Genomic DNA, 15,679 nt, shown 5'->3' with positions numbered 1-15,679 from the left:
CAGCTGCTGGTGGCTGCCTGTGTCCCTTGCTCACAGCCCCTCCTCCATCTTCAAAGCCAGCACCCTAGCATGGTCCAATCCCTCTGATGCTCCTGTCCTTTTATAAGGACACGTGTGATTACATCAGGCCACCAAATTATCCAGGATAATTTCTCCATCTCAAGATTCTTTCCTTTTTTAGAGAGAGCATGAGTGGGTTTTGGGAACCCTATCTGGGGCTCCATCCCCGATGCTGAAATCATGACCTGAGCTAAAAAGTCAGATGCTTACCCAACTGAGCCACCCAGGTGCCCCTGCATCTCAAGATTCTTAATCACATTTGCAAAATCTCTTTTGCTCTGTAAAATAACATATTCACAGGTTCCAGTGTGGCCATCTTGGGGTGGGGGACATTATTTTTCCTATAATAATAGTTGTCAAGGAATAAATACTTAATATAAGACACTTAAAGCCTGATTTGTAGTAAACACTCAATATGTGTTAGCTGCTATTATTATTTGCTCAAGAAAAAACTCTCAGCCTTGAAAGTCTTCCCTATTTATTAGCCGTGACCCAACCCTTTCATCTGGCCAAGTCCTGAGACCTCCTTCTGGAAGCCTCTCCTGACCCAGACTGGGTTGGGGATCCTGCTATATTCAGGTTCTTAATTTTGTATTGTGTTATAATCATCCATTTCTTCCACTAGGTTGCAAATTTCTCAAGATCTGGGACCTCCTTTTGACTCATGTCAGCGTTCGTGGCACAGTAGCATTTACAAGTCTCATCAGGGATGAAGGGTCCTTCCTGAGTCCTCGGCAAGAGAGGGTGGATGCTGGTTCATGAGCTCCCAGGGGTGCCCAGAACCATGGAGCTGCTGCATCCTGCAGAGGGGAGCTGGGGAAAAGGGGGGGACTGTGGGAGTCTATATTTTGGGATCATCGTGCTCTGCACAGAGGCAGTTCTTTAGGGCAAACAGCTGGTTTCCCTATCTATGAAGCACTCTTGTGAAAAGCAGGGAAAGATCCACGCACTCAGCCTGGAAAGGAGAGCTGGTCCCCGCAGGTGTCTCTCGGCTTCATGGTGTTTGTGGAAAGTCATTGTCACACAGCTCCAAGGGGAGGCGGGGTGGGGGCAGGCTGGTACAGGAAACAGTTTGGGAAGGCTTAGCTAATTTGGGTTTTCCAATACGTGGAAGGATGGCCCGCAGAAATCATCTGCTTCAGATGACATGATACTCTACATCGAAAACCCGACAGACTCCACCAGAAGCCTACTAGAACTGATCCAAGAATTCAGCCAAGTCGCAGGGTACAAAATCAACGTACAGAAATCGGTTGCATTTTTATACACCAAAAATGAAGGAACAGAAAGAGAAATCAAGAAACTGATCCCATTCACAATTGCACAAAAAACCATAAAATACCTCGGAATAAACCTAACCAAGGATACAAGAGATCTGTATGATGAAAACTATAGAAAACTTATGAAGGAAATTGAAGAAGACACAAAGAAATGGAAAAACATTCCATGCTCATGGATAGGAAGAATAAATATAGTTAAGATGTCATTACTACCTAAAGCACTCTACACATTCAATGCAATTCCAATCAAAATTGCACCAGCATACTTCTCAAAACTAGAACAAACTATCCAAAAATTTGTATGGAACCACAAAAGACCCCGAATAGCCAAAGTAATACTGAAAAATAAAACCAAAACGGGAGGTATCACCATCCCAGACTTCAGCCTCTACTACAAAGCTGTCATCCTCAAGACAGTATGGTATTGGCACAAAAACAGACACATAGACCAATGGAACAGAATTGAGAACTCAGAAGTGGACCCAAAAGTATACAGCCAACTGATCTTTGACAAAGCAGGAAAGAATATCCAATGGAAAAAAGACAGCCTTTTTAACAGATGGTGTTGGGAGAACTGGACAGCAACATGCAGAAGAATGAAACTAGATCATTTTCTCACACCATGCACAAAAATCAACTCAAAATGGATAAAGGACCTGAACGTGAGACAGGAAACTATCAACACCCTAGAGGAGAAAGCAGGAAACAACCTCCTTGACCTCCACCGCAGCAACTTCTTACTTGACACATCCCCAAAAGCAAGGGAATCAAGAGCAAAAATAAACTGTTGGGACCTCATCAAGATTAAAAGCTTCTGCACAGCCAAGGAAACAACCCAGAAAATTAATAGGCAACCAACGGAATGGGAAAAGATAGTTGCAAATGACATATCAGATAAAGGGTTAATATCCAGAATCTATAAGGAACTCACCAAACTACACGCCCGAAAAACAAACAACCCAGTGAAGAAATGGGCAGAAGACATGAACAGACACTTCTCCAAAGAGGACATCCAGATGGCCAACAGACACATGAAACGATGCTCAGCATCCCTCCTCATCAGGGAAATACAAATCAAAACCACACTGAGATACCACCTCACGCCAGTCAGAGTGGCTAAAATGAGCAAATCAGAGAACTCTAGATGCTGGCGAGGATGTGGAGAAACGGGCACCCTCCTACACTGTTGGTGGGAATGTAAACTGGTACAGCCCCTCTGGAAAACAGTGTGGAGGTTCCTCAGGAAACTAACAATAGAACTCCCCTATGACCCAGCAATAGCACTGCTAGGAATTTACCCAAGGGATACAGAAATGCTGAGGCATAGGAGCACATGTACCCCAATGTTCATAGCAGCACTCTCCACAATAGCTAAAACATGGAAAGAGCCTAAGTGTCCATCAACAGATGAATGGATCAAGAAGATGTGGTTTATCTATACCATGGAATACTACATGGCAATGAGAAACAATGAAATCTGGCCATGTGTAGCAACATGGATGGACCTTGAGGGTGTTATGCTGAGCGAAATAAGTCAGGCAGAGAAGGACAAATATCATATGTTTGCACGTATAGGAGGATTAGGAGGAACTTAACTGAGGACCATGGGGGACAAAAAGGGGGGAAATGGTGGGGGAAAGGGAGAGAGGCAAACCATGAGAGACTCTTGAATGCTGACAAAAACTGAGGACTGATGGATATGGCGGGGAGGAGGGATGGGCATGGAGGAGGGCACTTGTGGGGATGAGCACTGAGTGTTATGTGGAAACTAATTTGACAATAAACTATTTGTAAAAAAAAAATAAATAAAATAAAATAAAGGAAAAAAAAAAAGAAATCATCTGCTTCGGTGGTTTACAAGATTCAAAACATAGCTTCTGGTCCCAGCTCAGAAGCGCTGAGTAAGAACGTCCAGAGGTCAGGTGTTATTTCTCAAAACTACCCAAAGTCATTCTGCTATGCCGCCAGGTTGGGGAACCAGTGACGGATCTGCCCCGAATTTTCCAGACAGACTGTGCTACAAGTACATGGTTCCGAAAACAGGCATGTAAAAACGGAAGGCACAGCTGGTGCGGCCTATCATTACACAAACGTGCTCTTCACCCACCAGACCACACAGCAAGAATACTGAGAGGTGCCTTCTAACCTCCCTGAGTCCACAGTGCAGTGGAGCCAAGGGTTACCTACTTCCTCTGGTTAGCCCCCAGGTCTTCAAGAAGTGGGGGTCTTTGATCTGGCCTCTGAGGGACACTCTCTGAGGCGACTCCACTCCTTTGGATTAGGGCTCAAACTCTCTACTGCCTGCACTCAGCGCCTGGTGCATCTGGAGCCACTCGGCTCACCAGGCCAGCTGCTGGATTAGTGAGCATCATCCCCAAAACGGGGAGAGTGTTGTGCTGTGTGTTATTTTGCCATGAATCTCTTCCTCTGTCCTGAGTTATACTACCAAATGCTCTTTTTGGGAAATGCAGCTTCCTTGTAGGCTGAGGGTGGGGGAGGAGACAAGGGGAGAAGATCCCCGCCCTGTCAAGGAGGGCAGCTGGGTGTAAATGATCTGTGGGTCCATCACATCTTCACCTGCTTCCACTTTTTTTTTTTTTTTTTTTTATAGTTTATGTATTTTTGAGACAGAGAAAGAGCATGACCAGGGGAGGGGGAGAGAGAGACACATACACTGAATCCAAAACAGGCTCCAGGCTACAGGCTGTCAGCACAGAGCCCGACGTGGGGCTCAAACCCACAAATCATGGAATCATGACCTGAGCCAAAGTCGGCGCCTAACTGACTGAGCCGTCCAGACACCCCCACCTGCTTCCACTTTCGCTGTCTCCACACACATGACACAAGTTCAATTCATGGTCTTGATCTTGGTCTTAATCCTGGATCCACAGTGAGTCCTTCCATAAGCAGCTTATTTAAAATCTATAATGGCCCTTCCATGGAGTTCTTTATCTCCCTTCCTTGTTTTCTCCCCAGCACTCACCACTTTAAGATGCTTACTTATTAACTTACGTATTGAAATTACCTTTGATTTTCTGGCTTATTATCACTGGCCTGATGCTTCTACTAGAATGTAAATCCTATAAGCGCAGGGATTTTTGTTTGTCTTCCCCTCCACTGCCCACTGATGGTTCTCCACCATGTGGAAAGCAGAGTGAGGAAAAAAGCCAGTCGGACAGACAGACGGAGTGAGGAACTGTGAGGAAAAAGACAGAAAACCCCACCACAGGGCACATTTTACCATGGACAGAGGTCCAAGGAGAAGGCAGGGCAGGAAGAACCAGGGGGAAGTGGAGTGGCGGGGGCTGGGGGGGGGGGGGGGGCCCTGGACCAATGTGTGGGTATCCTCAGTCAGTTGCCATGGTTACTGTGAAGGGAGGCCTGGGCCCCGCCCTCCAGCCTCAGACCACGGGAGCTGGGGGGTAGGTAGAGGGTGACCAGGTTTGGGGAAAACATAAAACAAAAACTCACCCTGGGACAGTCACGCTCTCACCAAAGGCTAATAAACTGTAATCCCCGCCATCCACCTGCGGCGGGAGGTGGTATGGCTGGCATTGGATCAAATTCATTTGTGTTAGGGGGACAAAGGAATCATAAACAAGAGACAGAGCTGTGCCTGAACACAGAAAGAATGAGTCACCCAGGGGAGCGTGGCAGCGGCGGCTGGCTGCAGCCTCCCAGAGACTGGGCTGAGCAGTGCAGGGGCTGCTGGCCGGCCGGCCCTTTCCAAGGGAACCTAACACCTGGGAACCTGCAGCAGGAAGAGTCTGCATCTCACAGCGTCATTTCTGTGTCGGCCCAAATTTCCTGTCTGTTCTCTGAAGCCTCCCTACTGTGTCTACCATGACTCAAACCCCCCAACACCCCATCTTGGGCTGCCTCTTCTGCCCCGCTCATGGCTACCTGACCCCCCCGCCCCAGGCTGCCTCCTCTGCCCCCCACATGGCTACCTGACCACCCCCACCCCTGGATGCCTCCTCTGACCCCCTGCATGGCTACCTAGCCCCTCCCACCCCGGGCCGCCTCCTCTGCCCCCACATGGCTACCTGACCACCCCATCCCGGGCTGCCTCCTCTGCCCCCCGCATGGCTACCTGATCACCCCCACCCCAGGCTGCCTCCTCTGCCCCCCCACATGGCTACCTGCCCCCCCTACCCTGGGCTGTCTCCCCTGCCCCCCCATGGCTACCTGACCCCCCCTACCCTGGGCTGTCTCCCCTGCCCACCCCCTCTCCCACATGGCTACCTGGCTCCCAGCCACTCTGTCTTCAGCCTCCTGCCCCATCTGGGCCACACCTCCTCATCTGCCACGTCCTTCTCTCTCTCCATGTGCCCAGTCTGTCCCCACCCCCCTTCTACTCACTGAACCAGGTCATGTTGTCCCCCTGGGACACCCAGGCACAGGCCTCTCCCTGCTCCCCCACCCGTGGTCAGACAACAGTGCCGACTGACGCGAGGGCCTGGGCATCCTGGGGTCCCTGAGCCATCTCGCCGCCTCACATCTCCGGCCTTGTCCCCGGACCTGCCACACACGGGGCCCCCTGAACCCCACCTCTGCTGCACAGCTGCCCCGGGTCCCCACCGGTCCCAGAACAGACTCTTCCATTGCTCACTCGAGAGCCCTCCTAACTGGGCTCGGGGAGCCTTTTCCTCTCTGCCCTCTTCGTGCCCCAAACTCTGAGCTGGTCCCTCTGCCTGGAAAGCCCTTGCTCACTTGTGTGGGTTGGAAAAAATCTCGCTCCGCTTTCCTGGGCCTCGGCTGTCAGGCCCTTCCTGCAAACGCTGCTCTCGGGAAGAATGAACATTCCTGTTATCACCGCTCCCACAGCACTTACAACACGGCTGTCACGGCATTAATCCAGGGGCAGATGAGTCGTTTTCACACTTCCATCCCCCCTAGATTATGAGTACTCTCAAGCCCTTATTCATCTTTAAACCGTCAGTGCCTGAAATACCTGGTCACATGTTCACTCAATGAACGTCTCAGGAATACATGGCTTACACACAATCTTTTAGGAATGTATCTACTGCTCTCGGCAACACACATGCACCAGAAAGGTCCTCCCGCCGTGTCCCACAATTAAGATGGCTTGCAGCAGTAACACGCAGGAAACCCCGGGAAGCCCGCTCACGGTGTGGGTCGACGGAACTCTGCGATGACAAATCCCATGACAAAGACAGCTTCTGTGTCATAAAGAAGCATGCCGGGGTCCAGGCCAGTGACAGACTTTGTCCCGACGCTACTGACTATGGCAAGTTCTAGCACAAGGAGAGGGTCTGGAGACAAGCTGGGGAGCTGGGAGGAATCTGACCCACCGGGGGGGACGGTGAGCCTGAGGTGTGAGGGCTGGTACCCCTGGAGCAGGAGATAGGCTATGTCCCGCCTCTTTGTAACAGTTCTGGGAATGCGGAGCCCCAGAAGGATTGCACTGCATTGCAGACTCAGCAAGCCCTGAAGGACTGGCGGGGAAGAGCTCCAAACTCCCCAGTTCTACAAGATCAACCAGGTTGGGGAGAAGAGCACTAGACCCCCAAACTCTGACTTTCCAGTCAGCAATGAGGTAAAGCCACTCAAGACAGGGACAAGGTAATGGGGTGCAGGATCCGGGGGGGGGGGTCTACTTGGGTACCCAGGGTGAGCAGAAAGCTCCAGTGACCTCATCTCTGCTAGATAAAATTCAGCCAAAGAAGAGACTATGTGATGCTAATGAAGGCCAATTTATGTATCTATACCTCACCTCGGTCCAGAAAAAAATTCAGTGTCTGACATCACTGTCACTTTCCCTCTGTTATTTTCCTTAAGGTTCAAAGCTTTGAGATTCTCTGCTCAGGCTCTATCATTATCTGCTCTTGGCCACGCTCCATACTCACCTCCACCCTTAAGTTCAGGAGCCTGACTATGTCTTTCCATCCTCATGACACCTACTTCACGCAAACGTACCATCGAACACACACTTGTACACTTACACCATCTGTCTCTTTAACCAGGATGGAGCCTTCCCTCATCCCTGTAAATAAACATGTAAATAAACATCTCTAGACACCCGAAGCCCCATGGTTGTAAGTAAAGTGAACTGGGGTTCAGGGAAAACAGAATTTTCCCATAATTAATGAACAGAAACTAAAACCAAATAGGGGTTCTCATGCTGGTTCAGCATAACCCAGGCTTTGCACTCCAGACTCCACCAAAGAAAGGTCCTGTTGGCAGTCTTGAAGGGGGTTCAGAATATAGCAATGCCAAATATGCCATTTTGGCATCAGGGCTATTTTGAGCTGAATGCAATTAAGAAACAGCAGATGCAGGAGGAATTCTCTGGCCGTGCCCTTTCTCACCCTTTCTGCAAGACATACATTTCTTTTTGCAAAAGTGTTTATCCCATCCCTCTCCCACGTTAGAAGGAAGAAAAGCACCATTATCACTGGAGAGAAAAGTTGGCACCAAGACGGATCTGCACAAGCAAATAACTCTTACCGTCCACAAGTTTCCTCCATATATTTATCGTCCCATGATTTACTGCCCCTAGAACCTCAAACCCCTTTTTCTTTGTCTTGTCACTTTCCCATAACTTATCTCCCTTTGTTAAAATAGTATATGAGCTCTCAGGCCTAATGGCTTCTTCAGGTCTTCTTGTCTTTCCTGTGAAGCTCTTGTGTGCATGTAGAACAAACTTTTTCTCCTATTAGTTTGGCTCTTTTCTCCTGTTAATCTCTCCTGCTGTCAGTTTAATTCACAGGCTCCAGTCACTAAACCTAAGAGGGTAGAGGAAAAGCTTTTTTCCTTCTGGCCATATTAAAGTGGGTTCTGGGGTGCCTGGGTGGCTTAGTTGGTTAAGCGTCGGACTTTCGCTTGGGTCATGATCTCGCGGTTCGTGGGTTCGAGCCCCGCGTCGAGCTCTGTGCTGACTGCCAGCTCAGAGCATGGAGCCCGTTTCAGTCTGTGACTTCCTCTCTCTCTGACCCTCCCCTGCTCACTCTTTCTCTCTCCTAGAAATAATAAAAAATAATAATAATAATAATAATAATAAAATAAAGTGGGTTCTGCTGTTTGAGCTGGAAAGCAGGCCGTGCCGTATGCGGAGTGTGCAGTGGGGTAGTCAGCAAATGCAGGCTTCCCCAGCTTATGTGCTGCCAGATCTCGGTCCCCACTGTGTCCAACATTGCAGGGGCCAAGGATGGGGCACCACCACCCACCGTCTGCCGTCGCCACTTCTGTCTCTCCCACGGTTTTCAGAACCTGAGCCACAGAGCCGGCTGGGTGGCTGTTGAGACCACCTCAGGCAGCCTCTGCACGTCACTCTGCTTTCTACTCTCTTTCCATATTCCCTTGCTCTTTCCTTTCTGTTTCAAATTCCATTTCTCCTCCTTGAGCCTTCATTCTTGCACAGTGCTTTTGGTGAAGGTCTCTCAATTTTACATATTTGTGTGATAGCCAGAAATAGATACAGTCGATTTTGGGTGGTGGGGTTATGGGGACATATACATACACCTTCTGCTGTGGTTGTAAAAATGTCCTAATAAGAATTTTGGAAACAATTTAAAGGTTTCCTTTTTTCCTATTACTATCTCCCAGCCCCTCTTCCTTTGGTGGTGACCCTGGGCAAGGGGTAGAAGAGACGTTCCCACAGCTGCAAATTATACACGAAAGCCAGGAGGAAACATAGGCACTAATGAGAACTGCAGACAAGCAAAGGTGGTACGGGTTAGTGGACCCAGGGCTGTTGCTCGTGTTGTGCACACGATCGCTGGTGAGGGGTGGGGGCGGGGGGAATGACTGAGCCCCAGAAGGATGCTTACAGCATTTCTTCTACCTCTTCTTCCTCAGCCTCACAGCACACATCCCACTAGGGAGAACCAACCCAGCCACTCAGGGTGAAATGGTTTGAGAAATCCAAGCGAGGAAGCAATCTGCTGTTTTGTCAAAGGAGCGCACGCGCCGTACCTGGGCACGGTTTCCCCGCACAACCCCGTTTCTTCTCTTTCACTTGTCTCCATTGCTGCCACTTCGTATCTGTATAAGCTTTTCCTTGGTCACCACCAAGTCACTGCCACCCACCAAGCACCCTGCCATAACACTCCTGGACAGGGTTTGTTTGTGTTGCTACAGAGAAGCCTTGCAGGTATGGTGTTGGGGGTTACAGGAGAGCATCCATGTGACTCACGGACTTCAAGCCTGCTCCTCCCCCCTCCACTCAGTCGCCACTAGCCGGGGGCTCCCTCCCCAGGACCGCCCTCTCAGGTTGGACCATTGGTGACTTGCTTGCAGATATGCAAGAACCTCAAGGCTTCAGGGGCCAGTGGCTACTCCAGAGCCACATATATGTCCTCACTCCTCCTGGGGCTGCAGAACCCATTCCACAAGCATGGTTATCTGCAACACAGCCACACTTCCCCTCCCTCCTACCCCGGCAAGACCTGCCATTTTGTCTGCTGGGTTCCAGTAGGAAAATGGATTGCACACCACCTGCTATTTAACCTAACAAAAGCTCCTTGACAATTAAAGTGATTGGAACGCTTCAGCTAGCTTACTGAATTGGGTACCTCCTAAGTACCCATTGTTTTCTCTGCAGTGATTTTTTTTCTTTCAGCAGTAATTCTTGCCTCTACTTCCTTCCCTAAATGGAAATTTCATTTGCATTTTCCATTACTGATAATTTAAGATATTTGGTTTATTCTTCATACAGTTGTAACCAGCCAGTTAAAATCTTACAGGAGTATTATGCTAATTTCTATATTATAATTGGCCTCCCTATTTCTCTTTTCTGACACTCACTTGGTTTCTCTGATTTTCAGTTAAAATTCCCTTGCTGGCCACTGAGAAGAGGATGTTTTTGTAGTATTCTTGGTGTATTAAAGAAATTTCAGGCCTCCTGGGTGGCTCAGTAGATGAGTCTGACGCTTAATTTCAGCTCAGGTTATGATCTCAAGGTTGGTGAGTTGAGCCCCACATCAGGCTCTGCACTGTAAGTGCACTGTAAGTGCAGAGCCTGCTTGGGATTCTCTCTCTGACCCTCCCCCACTCTCTCTCTCAAAATAAAGAAACTTAAAAAAAAAAAAGAAGTTATATTTCAGTTCCTGGTTTAAGAAAACCAAACAAATAATCTCTCTAGCTGTGTAATAATAAGTGTCTTTATGCCTATGTCTATCATATCTATTTATCAATAAAATTCCAAATGGAGGGGGACATCTGTGCGATTAGAGAATAGAATATGTTTATAAAGGTATTCTGAGAACAAATCAGGTAATACCGTAAAGACATGGTTTCAAAATTCCATGAAGAAAAAGGGCAATTTGCGGACATGTGCTGCATCATTAGGCATTCTCCCCTTTTCACGTAGAACAAAAATGAGTCAAGGTAAGAGAAATGTGACAGTGAGATGTGCCTATAAATAAATAAGAATGATTTGTCTTGCAGACTTCTGTCTTAGCCATTTGGCTGCCTTCCTCACTAAGCAGTAGTTGTGTAGTGGTGGCCACGGCAGGGAGAGGTGGCGGCCACGGCAGGGAGAGGTGGCGGCCGTGGAGGGGAGAGGTGGCATCATATACAATCAGTCCTAAAGCCCCACCCGGCCTCCTGAGACAGCTACAGGGCACTTGCTACCCCAGGGGCCAGGGGGATGACAGGGCCCGTGTGCCCACCTAATTTTCTACCATTTCAAACTAAGTGCTGAGATATGGGTAGCTTTGGAGACTGTCACTTTGGCTTTACGAGCTGTGCAATGAGTACAGCTTTTTCCCGGTTTCTCCACTGTCTGTCTACTTGCTTGAGAAATGTCAAAGGCAAATGCCTAGCTAGTCACTGGACAACTGGGAATGAGCCTTTTGCTGTGTCTATTTCTCAGACTTCATCCACAGGTTCCTTTTGGGCAATTTTATTCTAAGGAGGCTGAGGATTGGAGCCCTGTGGTGGTAGAGGAGCAAAGAGGAAGTCCGTTGTCCTAAATACTTATTTCAGCTTAATAATAACCCTGTGGTGAGGCCACTCATTAACTAGCAGCGCATCACAATAAACCTCGTGTTTACATTAACACCTACCACTTATTAAGTGCTATATCCATCTTTTATCCAGGCTGATAAACCGAGTCAGCTCCACACTTCAAAAATAATTCCTGGTTTACATCTTGTTTCTCAGGACTGAAAAAGGCTTTCCGTTTAACATCTCAGTTGTTCCCACAGCAAGCTTCTCGCAGGGAACGGGGCCAGATCAGATGGCGGTGTGCCTCCCTTCCCCCGCCGCATATGCAAAAATCAGGAAAGAGACTTCCCCAAAGCATCAAGGAGCCAGCCACACAGCCGGGGTCTCCTCGCTGCTGCTTTGGGGCATTTACCACTGATTTCTCCTGTCCCACTGTGGGAAGGAGGCCTCCCCGTGAGGACTCAACGACCAGATGACAAGACGGACGCGGTTTAATGGGCAACACCAGCGCAGCCCAGGAGGCCTTCTGCTGGGACTGAAACGGCGAGCTAAGGGAAAGAGACGAGGATCGGCAGCGGTGGGGAGCTGGGAAGAGGGTGGGAGACCTGGTGTCCATGATCCACTTTATCACTTGATCAAACTTTACCATTTTTGGATTTCCTAGCACCCTAGCCCACAATGCACGAAAATAAGCAAATCCTCCCAAATGAAGAAGTCTTCCCCAGGCACATCTCTGTCCCCACCCGCTCCCGTTATTATTTCTAAGGCAATTCAAACATTAAACCAAAGCTCCCCCAATGCCGCTGGGTGCGCGCGCTGCGGGCGCAGCCCGTTTCAGCACCAGCCTCGGGGGACAGACGCCATAAGGAAGGGCAAGACCAAACCCTCGTCTCATCTACTGTCACCATCAGAGCTGCCCTGGAGACAGGTGTCCCAAGGTACTGCGAAATCATGAGGGCTTCTTTAGGCACTCGCAGAACACATTTCCATAAATAAACCGACCAACTAGCCACTCCAGCCCTCCCACTGCGGTCCTCTTCAACTGGGGGACGTCTCTGCCCAGAGAATGGCAAACGTTCGTGACCTACATATGGAAGAGGGGTCTCCGGGAGCCTCCCCCCGCCTCAAGCCCCAGAGAGCGGCAGACCCCGGGCACCTGGAGACCTCCCGTAAGCGTTCGGAGCGGTCTGTCCAAACCCGCGCTCGGGTTTTGCCAACCGCCCGGCCGAGGGTCGTGGGGTCGAGGCGCGCGCTCACCTGCCAGCGCCCTGCCGCCGACGCCCACCTGTGCGGCAGCGGGAAGGCCCCCAGCTGCGGGCAGCCAGGAGAAACAAGGTATTTGTTTCGCGGGCTCCCACGGACGGCAGGACGACACACGCACCAAACCGCGTCTCCAGTTGCAGAGACTTTCCCGCCCGAGTTGCCTTCTTGCTTCTGGCTCGCCCCGGGCTCGCCGGAGCTGGGGCAGTGCCGCCCCTTCCCCCCCCCCTACACACACACCGGCCCGGCCCGCCGGCGGGGCGCCCACTTACCCGGAGGTGGGCGCGCGGGCCGAGGGCGCCGCTCACGCGCGGGCTTTGTCTCCGACGCGGTGCTCGCGGGGGGCGGCCAGAGCGCGCGGCATCGCTCCTGGGCCGGGCGCGGGGCTGGGCGGGCGGGCGAGCGGGCTCGGGCTCCGGCTCCCGCGCGCCTCGGCGCTCGCGGGCTCGCGGTGGAAAGGCGCGCCCCGCGCCGCCCCCGGGGTCTCCGGGCCGCGTCAGCAGCCCCGCCCGGGCAGGGGAAGGGCGACGTGAGGCGGGGGGGCGGGGGTGCAGGGGGGCCGAGCCGGTGCCCCGCGCGCGAGGGAAGTCACCCAGACCCGAAGTACTCCGTCCCGCTCACACCCGCCGTGCGGGGCTCTCGGAGCGTGTCCGGGACCGGCGGCGTGCGGAGCGCGAGACCCCCCGACCCCGGCCGCCCTCCTTCCACGGTGGTCACGCCCACTCAGCGGCAGGGTCTCGCCCGGCGCCCGGGAGGGGCCGGGAAATCCCGCCCGCCGCCGCCGACGTCACTGGTGCGTCACGGGGGCTCCCGCGCCAGGGCTCCGCGCACTCCCCGCGCCCCCCGCTCCGCCGCGCTCGCCCCCCGCCCGCTCGCGCGCCCCCGGCCGGGCCCAGCACTGCGCCCGGGGCGCGCGCGTCGCCGCGGGTGGGGGTTGGGGGCGGGGCGGTGGCCGTGGGGTCGCGGCCCTCGCGGGGTTCCCGCACCTGACCCCCCGCGTCCGCATCCCGGCCTGGGGGGGGGGTTGGTAGTTCCGGGGACTAGCCAGGCTGGGCGCGGCCGGTTTCCATCCGTCTCCAAAGAATCCGTAATAGGCCCCCCAGCCCCCCAAAGGGGGGGCAGTGAGTGGAGAAACGCTTGATACCTGCAAAAATTCACATGGCATTGTCTCCCTTTCCGGGCGGAGGGTAAGGCTGACGTCGCTAAGGGACCGCCGAGCCAGCCCACCCCGCGGAGAGTGAGGGCGAGGCGCGGGCAGCCCCCACCCGGCCGGCGGCCAGGAAGGCGGGAACGATTTCCCGGTGTTCGTGGAGAGCAGAAGCGGTTCCCGCAGGGAGATCCTTGGCGACCCCTCGTTGCTTTTGAACTGTAAGCGTTCTTGCGGTAGAGCTATTTTAAACCTCTTAATTATTACAGCCCTCCACCTTTGGGGAAAAAAGCAGCGTAATTGCCGTCCATTTTCCGACTGCTGGTAAAATAATGCAAAACGTTTGGAATAGAGAAGCAAAAGATTTCAAGCGGCGTTAGCAAGATTGGTAGGACAAAGGGGCACGATATTAATTCTTTTTTTTTTTAAATAAAAACTATATAAAATCATGGCTGACAATTAGGAACTAGGTCTTGCAAATCTGCATTCTCCGCGCGCATCCACCATCAGCAGCCACTCCTTGATGTAAATGACACCAGATCACTTGTTTCTTAGATCTCTGATCCCCACTGACTTGACATTTGCCCCAGACAAATGTGCAGCTTTGCTGACTCGGAGTGTCTGACAGAATGCGAATGCAGAGTTCAGAGGTGCCCACCTGGGGCCCGCGAACATCTCACAGAGATTTTTTTTTCCCCACAGCTTGCAAGTGCCCATTTGAGGCACAGAATTGAACTATGGTAAAATGACTAAGCTTGTAAATATACCGACAGCACTGAGTGTTTTTTTTTTTTTAAGTGAGAAAGGTATATGGGTACTGCATTTAAAATTCAACAAATCGAGGGGCGCCCGGGTGGCTTAGTCGGTTAAGCGTCCGACTTTCGCTCAGGTCATGATCTCGCGGTTCGTGGGTTCGGGCCCCGCGTCGGGCTCTGTGCTGACTGCCAGCTCAGAGCCTGGAGCCTGTTTCAGTCTGTGACTCCCTCTCTCTCTGACCCTCCCCTGTTCACGCTGTCTCTCTCTCTCTCCTAGAAAAAAAAAAAAAAAACATTAAAAAAAATAAAATTCAACAAATCGAAAATTGGACTCCGTATTTCCACGCCCAAATTTATTTATCCTGTATTTTTCGCCTTGACAGCACGTCCTACACCCCCCTACGCCCCCCGCCCACCTCCATCCCAGGTGGTTGGCTAAGGCAGAATCCTGGTTTCCTATCCTGGCAACTGGCATCTCAGCCAATCTCAAGTCATTAGTGGTAAGGGAAATCAAGATCTCCACTTCCAGGTACCTCACTTCCTTATTTTACTTTTCTAATTGATTACCCTATCCCTTAAGGCTATTTTATGCCCAGTTTAAAGAAAAGGAAGGGAGCCATTGGTTCCAGATTGGATGTCAAGACCAGCATCAATGGCATCATCTGGGAACTTAATAGAAATGCAAATTAGGACCCACTCCAGTTATACTGAATTACAAACTCTGGGGAAGGGGCCCAGCAATCTGTGTTTTAAGCCCTTCAGGGGATTTTGATTCTGTCCCTCTCTGTTTGTCACTCAAGACCGCTGTAATCACCCTACCACCTGGTTCCAGGACCCTGGACCCCCGTCTTCCTTCCTCCACTCTTTTGTCTGATACCAATATGGCAGCTGCAGATTTCTTAGGCTGGTGTTTGCATGGTGTATCTTTTCCCATCCTTTGATGTTTAACCTGTGTCTTTATTCTTAAAGTAGGATTCTCTATTCTTGAAGACAACACAGAGTTGGATCTTGTTTGTTAATTCAGCCTGACAAACTGAGGCTTTTCTTTTTATTTAACAATTTTTTTTTTACATTTATTTATTTTTGAGAGAGAGAGACAGAGACAGAGACAGAATCTGAAGCAGGCTCCAGGCCCCAAGCTGTCAGCCCAGAGCCCCATGTGGGGCTCAAACCCACCAGCTGTGAGATCATGACCTGAGCGGAAGTTGGACGCTTAATCTACTGAGCCAGCCAGGTGCCCCCAAACTGAGTCTTTTAATTTACTT

The 15,679-nt window shown here is 51.1% G+C and overlaps 1 protein-coding gene across 1 annotated transcript in view; it reads right to left on the bottom strand.

Annotated features, from left to right (window-relative positions):
* The window catches only part of GNG4 (G protein subunit gamma 4), a 70,698-nt gene extending 57,866 nt beyond the window's left edge, over positions 1-12,832 (bottom strand). Inside the window, exon 1 of the mRNA XM_039247193.1 lies at positions 12,785-12,832. The gene's annotated coding sequence lies outside the window, so the exon portion shown is untranslated. The remainder of the gene's footprint in view (positions 1-12,784) is intronic.
* Positions 12,833-15,679: the final 2,847 nt, after the last annotated feature.

This window comes from Hyaena hyaena, unplaced genomic scaffold, assembly GCF_003009895.1.
Source record: "Hyaena hyaena isolate Hyena2069 unplaced genomic scaffold, ASM300989v1 scaffold_288, whole genome shotgun sequence".
Classification (NCBI taxonomy): domain Eukaryota; kingdom Metazoa; phylum Chordata; class Mammalia; order Carnivora; family Hyaenidae; genus Hyaena; species Hyaena hyaena.
The sequence above is the reverse complement of the archived record's forward strand: the minus strand, read 5'-3'. Positions and strand labels throughout refer to the sequence as shown.